Below are 12,632 nucleotides of genomic sequence, written 5' to 3'. Positions count from 1 at the left end.
CAATAACTTTGTGACCATTACTAACTGTACCAATTGAAATTAGAAAGTGTAGTTACTTGGATTAAACCGCCGTCCCTATAATTTTAATTATAATATCCTATAGTCACGCGAATATTTACAAATATTGGGGAGGCTAGATCAAGCCTTTCCGGAACATTCACATTCTGACACATATGCGCCTAGTTATTGATGAAATGAATCCCACGAACCCACGCGAATATTTGTGAATATTCTTAATCATGTGGTATTCTATTTGACTAATAGCTTTATGGGGATTACCTCCCATTGCTAATGTTTCCTCTGATAAATGAAACTTAATTTTGTATTGAATGCCAAGACCAACAAACTATACCATAATCAAAAACTTCGTGACCTATATACTAACATGGTACCAATCTGAAATTTAGAAAATGACTCAAGATATTCCATTGTCTAAGATACAAATTGTATATTTTCACCGTAGTTTTGTTATAGTCGCTGATCCATGTCAAAACCAATATCTGCCAACATAAAATAGTGATAACAAAGCGTTAACTCTTTAATTATCTACAATAGGTACAGAATTTAAGAGGAATAAAGACCTATTTTCAAAACATTAATGTGTATTTCTTACCTTTATATACAGAGCCTGTTTTACTGGAGCCAGGGTGTCTATCTGTCTGTTTGTGTTTGTAAAAGGAAGGCTGGCATCAGGGTTTACTTTTCTTTCTTCACCGCATAAATTAATTAAACTTAAGTGGTAATTATGTGCTTGCAAATCATTTTCATATCGACGATGTTTTTTAAAGAAGAATGTCCCTTTACTGATTTGCACAGATTGAAGAGGGGGGTGGGTGTACGGATGGGTCAAAGCGGTTACAGTTTTGACAATCTCTTTAATAACTAGATATGCTTGGATCAAATTAGATTGTAATGGTTGCAGCTGTAGTGTGTGTGTGTCATGTTCTAAGCATGTAATCTTGTTTATATACAATATCAATGTCAAGTCACAGCAACAAAACATCAGATGTTTAGAGACCACCAAAGCCAATGTGTCTCTACTTTCATCTGGTCACTTGTCAGTATAGGATAATGGATCTCGAATTGTCCATCAAAACAAAGAAGGGTGGAAATTTTATGAACACTATGTATATATAAAGAACAATCTAGCTAACGGACAATGATGAAAATATTTGTTGAAAAATACTGATTTTCTGAAAATATAATCAAAGGAGTTTTTGGTACAGAACACTTCTCAATGATGCAACTATATCTAAATAATCACAAACCTGCCTCGTGTAGTGTCCGTTAAGTACGTCCTATCAAGAGAACTTCAGGCAAATATTTCTAACCTCCAGAATGATGACGTATATACCAGGATCAAATACTGTAAACAAATGAGATTATGACAAAGGACAATAGGATATATATGTTTTATTTGTCTTATCTACATCGTTAGTAAAAATGAATATGGTGTTTGGCAAGTAACTGTCAGAGCGGTCTAGACCAACATGATGTGTTAAACTGGAAAGTCTCGGACAACCTTAAGGTGATTATACGGTGGAGTGTACTTGGTAATCTACATATGTATACATACACCATCCCCAAGAAACATCGCTATGGAAGCAAAAACAAACCTGATATTCTATAAACCCACAAAACAATAAAGAACCTCAATGACTAGATTCACCTAAAAAATATGAATACCGCCCTTAACTGGTCAAAACCAAACTCAGTGAAGATGGACAGTGGTAACATGTGCGAGTATAAAAATATGAACATTGCTAAAACGTATAATGATAGACCCAGAAGATGCAATGATCCACGCAATCCAGAATAGTTGTTGTTGCTATTATTTATTATTGATATACAATTGGAAACCAGAAAAAATAGATATTTGATTATTTATTGATATTAAAATGCACCATTTAAACCCTTAAAGAGTTGATCCCAGAACTTGTATATATATTAACACACAACAGAGCAGTCAAAAGAGACTAGAAACCTTATGAGAGTTATTTCCCTTGTCCTAGCATGCCGAGCAACACTCCTATTGCTCTTTACAGAATGTCGCATGTCTTCCCGTTTTTGCATGTTTTCCTCATTGACAAACTTTTCATGTATTATACATAAAACTCATTGTCGACGATAGGCTACACAGCTGGTACGTTGTTTTTATCAATGTATTGATATGTACCACACGGGATATCCTATATGGAACTACAGCGGTCTATATATACAATGTATATACACAGATGTACATATATATCAGTTACATTTGTATTTTATCATTTTTGTCAGTGTATATATATAGCTCTAAGTGATTAAGAACTAAAAACCGGTGTGAGTTAAGGCGACTAAAATACTCATTGTAAAAGATAACGGGCAGACAGATGATACTATGAATATTAAACATGTATATTGAATTGTACACGTACTTATTTAAATCTTTCACTATCAACAATACAGTTTTGAAAATGTTTACAAATGGCTTCGTTTGATCTTATATACACTGTATAAGGAATTATCACCGTACATAAGGCTTTCGTATGTAATATGTCTATACCATAACAGATATCTAAGCATTTTGTTTCTTTGTATGTTATATAATGGGCAATGGGAAATGAAATGTCTTCCGTCCTCTATCATGACTATGTCAACATCGGCAGAACAAACTCTTACTAAGATTGACATGGAATAAAGCATTACAAAGATTACTAACATTAATAAACTTACGACAATATGTACCTTATGTAACCTGGGTATATATTATATATTCAGGTCATGGGGTCACCGGTAGATGTAGTAATACATGTATCGTGAGCATGTGAGCGTGCGATTGGCTAAACCACCCCATTCTTCTTTTCCCGCCACCTGTCCAACATTTACCTGTACAGGTATCATTCTTGCGATACCTGCCCAGGTGAACAGACATGTAATCGTAAACACTCGCAGGATCCCTGGTAAGTCACTCTTATTTCCTCTAACATATTTTATCTATTTATGATCAATTGTAAGATAATGTGTGTGAGAGGAATGTTAGTAAGAGTGTAATCGTATTTTATTATATTGTTTTAGGTCTCTAACCGGACAATAAAGAATATTTAACAACTGAATACTCGTCAGTGTGGTATTGGTTACACTTTCATAGACAACATACAAAATGAAAAGATGATATTGAGATGAATTCAAATATCCTCACTGGTGAAGGAATCCATGGCCATACTTCCTGACATCCGGATGACTTTAAAATAATTCTGACACGTCCATTAATCCATCCATTCAGATCGAGTTACAGGCTTCAGGACAGGTTATCTGAAAAGTAGAAACTTCCACTTTTAATATCCCTAACGAGTTGTTGGGTAGTGATTTTCCTTCACCAATGCAAGCTGGCGACTTCGAAAGATTCATTTTTTTCCCTACCATTCATTTTCATTTTCCCTTCTTATTTTTTCTATCATCTGATACCTGTAGCTACCTGACATTAGTGTATGCATATATCAATCCAAATTAGCCAAAATGAATTCTCGATTACATCAGTGTTTTTGCATTGTTTAACGTCCTATCAACAGGTAAGGTCATTTAAAGACGGCCATTACAATATAGTAAGCATGTCATAAAACAATCGAAATGTTTCATATACAAATGTACAGTCGAACTTAGTTAACTCGAAATCTGATAACGCAAAGACCTTGCTCGATTGGAAGTAAAAATTAGTTCCAACAGCGAACATTTTATAAAAATATACATTTGATTTCCTTGCATACTCGGGATATTTCGATTTTTAATGGTTCCACTCGGGTTATTTTGATTTTTTAAAAAATGGTTCCACTCGAAATATTACGAAGTTTTTATGAATATCTACACTAACTTCGATATAATGAAGTTCGATTGTATTCCTTATCATGGATATTTTTTGTTCTAATTCTCCTTAACGTAACATGATTCGATGATTTAAAGATACTTGGGGTATTAAATGTATAACTAGTGAGCTTTGTTGGTAACACAATTTATACCCATAGAAGGAGCCTTGGCCTTGAATGTTTATTATCATATCAAGTCATTGGTTCACATAAAATTGTATATGGGTCACATATAGCTGTGACACAAGATATAGATAAAGTCTTCAATATATATCTGCTGTATTTGAACAATGCTTTTTGTTACTGGAGTAACAACATCAGGAATACGAATACCTGACTCACACCAGTTACATTTTCATCTATTTTATACACAAGACATACGAACATTACCTTTTTGCATACCAGTCGGTCAGTAAGAAGAGCATCGGGAAATGTAACCTTAGGTGAAAATCCAAGGTGAATGTTCAATCCCCACGTGGGTCGGTTAGTGTTTCTGATAGGATGGACCATGCTGTGCTCTTGTGGCTGTGTCTTTGGGAGTTTCATAGTATGCAATTTGTATGAATAATATGTGATGGGCCTCCCGTTTGCCGTTCAGTGAAGTAGCCACCAACTACTACAAGAAGACTCATAATGACCCTGGTTATCCAGTCGATTAACCCAGCAAACAAACTTTGTAACACCTCCAAAACCAAGCTTACCCTTTCATGGAATTAGAACAGACCAAATATGTATGCTATATCATTGTACACGAAGTCTACTACACAAAGGATGACGGAGGGGTACAAAGGAATTTATTTCAAATCTCATTCTACAAAACATTTTGACATGTACACACCTCTTTCCTTGTCTTCGGCTTGAGGCCGAAAACGGTGTAAAGTGAACAATGCACAACAGTGCCTCAATCTTACAGGACTTACGCCATAGAGGTATATCCCATACCAAACTTGGAATATACAATGGACGCTGAAGCGTGAGAATCACATTTACGACTACAGGTTACCGGTGTCGTTGTTGTTTCCTATCAGCCTCTACCAAAAACAGAGCTATGACCTTGACCTACTCTACTCAAATCGAAAGTCATTAGAATTCAATCAGTCATAATGAAAACAAGAAAGAACTATCGACCAAGGTGATTGGTCTCAAGGAAAAGTATAACAATTTACTCTAAATTGAATTTGTATAATTCAAAGGAAATCAATCAACTTGTATAGCTTGATTAGTATCAATAACAAAAAGTGATTTTTGAAAAAAAAAAAAACAACAACAAAAAGAACAAAAAAAAAACAAAAAAACAAAAACAAAAAAAACACCAACAGTCAGGGTCATAAGACACCAACAGTCAGGGTCATATGACACCAACAGCCAGAGTCATATAAGGACTGATGTATCCGGAATCCCAAAAGCACAACTACCTTGTGGGAAAGCTGAATGTTGAAGAGAGAGTCCAAGTCAGAGAACTTGAAACCGCTGAAGGGCAAGCGGGTGGATCTGTATAGTCGACTAAGGGAGTTTATCTTGGTGTCGTCGACGGACGTCTTTTATTATCCGCCTCCTGTGATCAACATGGAGCGGGATATATCGGATCTTCTTCCTGGTTTCTCCGTTGTGTCTTAAACAGAAGACGTACAAATCAACTCGTCTCGACATGTCTTTATTCAAAGATTTAAAACGAGCAGGATAAGTCGATATGTCACGAGCCTTTAAAGCGACTGTAACTGTAAAAATCACCGTTTGAAAATATTTATCAGGCATAATATTATAAATATATAGGGCAAACAAGTAATATAAACGGTTATTTTCCGGGTAACACTGGATCCTTGCAAAAGGATGTCTGCAGGATACGATTTACTTGACATGGTTTATATGGGGCAAATAAATAATTCGAACGGGATGGACAATGTGACAATGTGGCCAATTATGAATGTCAACACTATTGGAATTACAGGGGCAAAGATTAAATCGAATAGCTAAGAATTAATTATTTTTTAATTACCAATCTAAGAAGAAATTACCTTTGAATGGGTATGGAATCAAGTTACATGCGTAGTCGCTTTAAGTGAATGACGAAATAAATTAAATCGAAACCGCCCACAAACCGGTCATCTCGACGTCAATGGGATAATGAAAAACATTCGAGACAATATCCCGATTTTTTTAGGGAACCGAGTATTGTTTATATAGGATTTTTACTGCCGTTACTGAATTTTTAACTTCGAGTAAAGCAGGTTTTTTGAGTTTTCAGAGTTCGAGTTAACGAAGATTGACTGTGTTTGGCAAGTTTTATAAATTCCACAATTTAATAACATGATTGTCAGGTTCTAATTTCACATATCTCAATAGAAAATCAGCGAAAATTTAATTCCCAATAATCAAACGAACTGAATGCCTGTAAAATTATCAATATCTATGTCGCGTACCACTTTTCTTGGAATAATCAACACTCTTTTACTGTCAGAGTCATTTAATGTGTCCTTTATTTTCATAAAAAATGAATTCACAACAGCTAATTACATAATATATTTGATGTATTAGATTTTGAAAATCTATCTAATGCGCACAAGGAATAGTATTTTGTTTAATAGATTGATGGTGAAACTGTCACTTTTACTTTTCAAACAGCAGCGAAAATTAACACTTTATATTGCGTATATTTCGTTGTTCATATTGATATAAACTAAAGTGTATTATACATACTGGAAGGCATTAATGATATATAATGGAAATGTGTGAAAGAGTAATCAAAATACAATACAAGTAGCCAATGGGGGATACAAAATGCATGTAAATGATTTGATACATGTGATCATGTGGGGATCTAACGCGTGTTCATGTGGGGATCAAACGCGTGTTCATGTGGGGATCTAACGCGTGTTCATGTGGGGATCTAACGCGTGTTCATGTGGGGATCTAACGCGTGATCATGTGGGGATCTAACGCGTGTTCATGTGGGGATCTAACGCGTGTTCATGTGGGGATCTAACGCGTGTTCATGTGGGGATCTAACGCGTGTTCATGTGGGGATCAAACGTGTGTGATCATGTGGGGATCTAACGCGTGTTCATGTGGGGATCTAACGCGTTTGATCATGTGGGGATCAAACGTGTGTGTTCATGTGGGGATCTAACGCGTGATCATGTGGGGATCTAACGCGTGTTCATGTGGGGATCTAACGCGTTTGATCATGTGGGGATCAAACGTGTGTGTTCATGTGGGGATCTAACGCGTGTTCGTGTGGGGATCTAAAGCGTGTGATCATGTGGGGATTAAACGCGTGTGTTCAGGTGGGGCTTTACATTAAGGAAGTGTGTTCGTGGTAGAGAATTATTACAAATGAATGCAATAAAACCAATACCACATGAATAAGACTGTTATTTGAGAAATATTCCAATAGACGAAAACCCCAGATATGATATACATACATCACGCGACGTCGAGACGATCGTTTTTGTACTATGTCAAGAGAGCTTCGAAAATGTCTTGTACTATCCCTCAGTATATACATTTCACGGATTTTTTAACGTTTTAAAGGTAAAAACCGTGCCTTTTTATGGTACTCATCCTTTCCACTAACGCTAAATGTCACCACTCAGTACCTACCATCAGTGTAGGTCATTGTCCATATATTTCTTCCACTGATGGCCTTGGCAGGTGGCGCCACATATTTCAATCCAGCCTAGAATTACGGAATGTACAATACCATTGTCTTGTCTGGAGCCGTGTGCCGTGTGCAAAATTCTCCTACAGACAGACATACAGTGGAATAAATGTATTGACATTTACACAGCTACATAGTCGTCATATTTCTTCGTGGGTCCAAGGATTGTAGCGCAATCAGTAGGTCTCAAATGCTGCTTTATAGTTTTGAGATAACTTCCATTTGTGAAATAGACTATAAACCAACCACATCTATAAAAGTGAGGTCTGACAAGATTACGAGAAGAATATACATAATACGCGAGGTGTACAGGCATTCGTTTTCGTGGCGTGAATTCTACGATAATTACCTGGTTTATTGTTAAATTGCCATGGCAATAAAACTATAAAGGGATGTTAAAAGGAAGGTCATTTCAATAAGTTTCCATTAAACAAAAAATGAAAGAGTATCACATTAAATCATTTCGATAATACCATCAGGCATTTCCTGTGCAAGATTTCATAATGAATTAGAATAAAAAAAATCGATTTACTTTGAATTTTTTTTTTAATTGGAGGATTTTTTTCTGAGAATAAAGGCAAGGGAAGTAACTCTTACAGACACTAACTCTTTTTTAATTCACTTACCGATATGTTTCTTTTCAAAAGTTGTTTTAGTTTGATCAACACAAAATATGAAAAAAATGAAACAGGAACATTTCTTTTAATATGGTCAATTATATTGATTTAAATGGAATTTTGTAGTTTTGACAGAAAAACTAGTCCAGAGATTTAAGAATTAAATATAGATTTGGATAATTTTTTTTTTTAAAGTTACATTAAGGAAATTTTGACTTCTCAGAGGGGTAAATCCTTACGCAAATAATTATATCTATTATTCACCAGCTTGGGGCGGCGTCCTCATAGCAAGATGCCATTGAAAAGTGTCAGGTTGTACAGTGGGCAGTGTTTCTAGTTAAAGCTTACAAGTCCACAAGTGACAACTATCACAAACAGCGCTGTTTAAAATCTGTTTTTCTAAAACATGATGATCTTATCAAAATGTGTTGCAATTTCAATATTTAATGCTGTGATCCGGTTCAAACAGAAGACTGATGGAGGTCACTAAGTGCAGTTATTGTAGTCACAGGGACCTGAGAATATGTTGCAGTCGACGTGTATTTGGGCTTTCCTTATTGCAATCACATGCGTCATCTTCTGGTTAGTATTAATAGAAGAAAATATTAGCCACTTTTCCTACTATATACGTAATAGGAATAGGGGCTAATATTGTTCCTATTTATACTAACCAGACGCAGCCACCGCACATAAATTAGTCTGAAGACTTGTTATTAATATTTATTGTGATTCTGGTTTTGTTCCGACGTGATTTTGTTTGTAAAAGTTAGTCTGAGTCATGTCCGAGGTGACTCAGTCAAGGTTTGTTTGTAAATGTGAGCCGAAGACATGTCCAAGTTAGCTTAATTAAGTCTTCTTTGTAACGGTGAGCCTTAGACGCAATATTTGTTTGCACATAAATACTTCGAAACGTCTGTAACTCTCTTGGTTCCTGGTGATTAAAGTGGTGCACGAATGAATTTGTCAGAATGTTTCCTGATAACTGTACAGGCTTCTTATTAGGGCCTTCCAAAGAAACACCTGTCCTCGTATGACCCGACCCTGGTTATTGCGAGGACGTTCAACTCTTTAAAGTAAATAAAACAAAACAAAATCTGCAGTTTTCTTAAACAACTTCTTTTTCCCTCATATGCATTACAGCTTTATTGCATGATTTCATTTTCAGTTTAAAGAGCTCAATTAATACATGGTAGGGACTATATGGCACACTGACTTCCTATGCTACATATAGATCCATCGTTTATGTTATGTTGTATTATCAGTGAGGGGAATGAGATTTCAGTATTTGGCAAAATATGACTACTTCGCTGTTAATTGTAATAAATAAACACGTGCTTTTCTGTCACAATGTGGGTATAACACAGGGAGTGTGTTACAAGTACAGTGTCAAAATATCAGTCGATAAGAGTACTCATTACAAATATTAAAAAAAATATGTGTATAAAATTAACATTTATATTGTGTTAACACGTGTTAATAGTAATAACACACGTGTTGTGCTACCGGGCAAAATGTCTTCATGTCAATTCAAATCAAATTCATGTCAATTTCAGGTCAATATTTTGAAGTCAAATTTACCTCAACACATTTTGCCTGTGTAACACATGTCTGTAATAGTTACATGTGTGTACTAATTACACATGTTTATTAGTGACACGTGTGTAGTGTTAGCATAGGTGTAGTATTAACACGTGTTTAGTGTTAACGTGTGTAGTGTTTACACGTGTGTAGTATTATATTGTAACACGTGTGTAGATTTAACATATGCGTAATGTTAACATGTATGTATTGTAAACAAGTGTGTAGTGTTAACACGTGTGTAATGTTAACACGTGTGTAGTGTTAACAAGTGTGTAGTGTTAACGTTTGTGTTATGTTAACATGTGTGTAGTATTAACATGTGTGTAGTGTTAACATGTATGTAATGTCAATACGGTGTAGTGTTAACATGTGTGCGGTGTTAACACGTGTGTAGTGTTAATATGTATGTAGTGTTAACATGTTTGTAGTGTTAACATGTGTGTAGTGTTAACATGTGTGTAGTGTTAACCTGTGTGTAGTGTTAACATGTGTGTAATGTTAACATGTACACCATACTAATTTAATTTTATTAACAATATTGCTTCAGTAATAAGATTGTTTATATTTGAACAGAAGGTTTGGACGATTAGATATTGACCTTAGAAACTCTTTAGCAAATTATAAATAAACCCGGCTGATTGTGTGATCCGGAGATTTTCTATTAGAGGATCCTCTTAACCTCACATCCATCAATGGTTCTCTACTTAATGTTCATTAGGCCGGTCGTGTAGAGAGGAAGCCAGCTGTATCTACTGATTACACTGACCTTGTCGCATCCCACACTACATGTCAAGGGCAAGTCATCTTGTTATTGGTATCGAACTACAATATGAAGAACTTATGTGTGACTATCAATTATTGGTAATATCTATAACTTGACATCGGATTTAAATAAACAAATAAATAAATGAATAAAAGAATAAATAATAAAAGAATAAAAAGAGATAGGTAAATTGATAAAAAAGGTAAATTTATTAATTAACTCATAAATGAATTATTAAATAAATAGATAAATAAATAGATAGATAAATTCATAAATAAATAAATTAGTAAATCCTGCAAGCACCTATTCCCAATAAATAAGACATGCACATTCTTCCTACTTCTCATACTAAAGTCCTGTCCATCTAGGCCAAGTTGTTCAAAAGGTGATTAGGCTAATCACATTTTAATAATACATTTTTGTAGTTTCAAAATTATGATAAAATCTGTTTTTGGTAGAACTAACTGCATAAGATTTTATGAGGCTTTAACACTTGCCGGTTTCCTCCTACCTGCCTATTCTAATGTGTATGCATTCAATGGTTTTGAAAAAAAAATGGGAATGGTACTTTTCACTACGCAAGTGATTAAGCTAATCATCTTTGAATAACTGGCCCCCAGTTCTGTTTATCATAGCGGGTAGTAAAACTGCTAAGATAGCCTTAAGTGACACTCTAGGACCTCCAAACATATACATTGATGGGCACTTTCTTCGCAAAATGTTAAAAGCTTACGAAAGAAAAAAAAATCGTTGGTATGGCATCGCTCCAGTAAGTTCTGTCTCTGTATAAATTGGCGATGAGTAATTAACTCGATGAGATGACCGGAAGTAGACGCCATTTGTCGTCCTTCGAGACAGGAAGTCGATGCTCTAAGGAGTCTATCGAAGCAATTACAATAGCCGAGATACCTACCTTACTTAACTCTAAAGACTAAAATATATGAAATCGATAGGTATGCTACTAACTTTGTAGTGATGGACGGCAGTCTGGGTTCCTGCAAAGCTTTGTAATGATGAGGAATTGATTCCAGGTAATTGATACGCTCTACAGACGCGATAAGGCTTCATGGACAATTCGTGATGGTGAATATCAGCAGGAAAGTAGACAAAACTACACCAGACCTGCTTAAAACATGCAATATTCATAACTCCGCGCCAGCGAATTCCTTCGTGGAACAGATGGTTTGTCGCCACACAAGGATCAAAGGTTTCATCCGTTTACCTGCAGCAATGACGACTATTGGTGATTAATAATGCATGTAATTTATCCGGACTGAAATGTGTTACACCATCACGATTTCACCAATTACATTGAATTCTTATTGGAATTAATTTTTCATTGATCGATATTGAAATACCAAACTTTAACCTTCATTGCATTGATGTTTGCCCTTCATTTACATAAATCGTTTGTTAACACTTGTGTTTGTTTTGGATACCGATCTTTTTCAAAGTTGTATATGCTTGTGTTTCTATGGTTTCAGCTTTAATAAATCTAATCAAACACACATCTTAGCCTTATATTTACCTAATATCTAATCCATTCGAAATATTAGTCAGTGCTATTTTGTGTTTAGCTGTTTTCCGTGTGAATTAGGGAAAAAAAACCCAAAAAACAAAAACAAACATCCACACACATACACAACCTCACACACACACACACTCTTATATATATAAATCATACATATTTTTTTAAATTATATATAACTTGAAATTAATTCAAACGCAATGCGCTTTTATCACCATTTCAATTTGAATTTAAAACTTTCTTTACATGGTACGAATAATTTGAATTGTGCTATTCATTCTACCGTTATAGAACCGATACAATCCAAGGAATAGAATAGAGGGATGTTCACATTAGTGCAACCTAAATTCTATATAAAAGAGGGATGTGCAACCTTACATTCTATAAAAAAGAGGGATGTGCAACCTTACTTTCCATAAAAAAGAGGGATGTGCAACCTTACATTTTATAAAAAAGAGGGATGTGCAACCTTACATTCCATAAAAAAGAGGGATGTGCAACCTTACATTCCATAAAAAAGAGGGATGTGCAACCTTACATTCTATAAAAAAGAGGGATGTGCAACCTTACATTCCATAAAAAAGAGGGATGTGCAACCTTACATTTTATAAAAAAGAGGGATGTGCAACCTTACATTCCATAA

The sequence above is a fragment of the Pecten maximus genome, chromosome 4 (assembly GCF_902652985.1).
Source record: "Pecten maximus chromosome 4, xPecMax1.1, whole genome shotgun sequence".
NCBI lineage: Eukaryota > Metazoa > Mollusca > Bivalvia > Pectinida > Pectinidae > Pecten > Pecten maximus.
Note: the sequence above shows the minus strand (reverse complement) of the source record.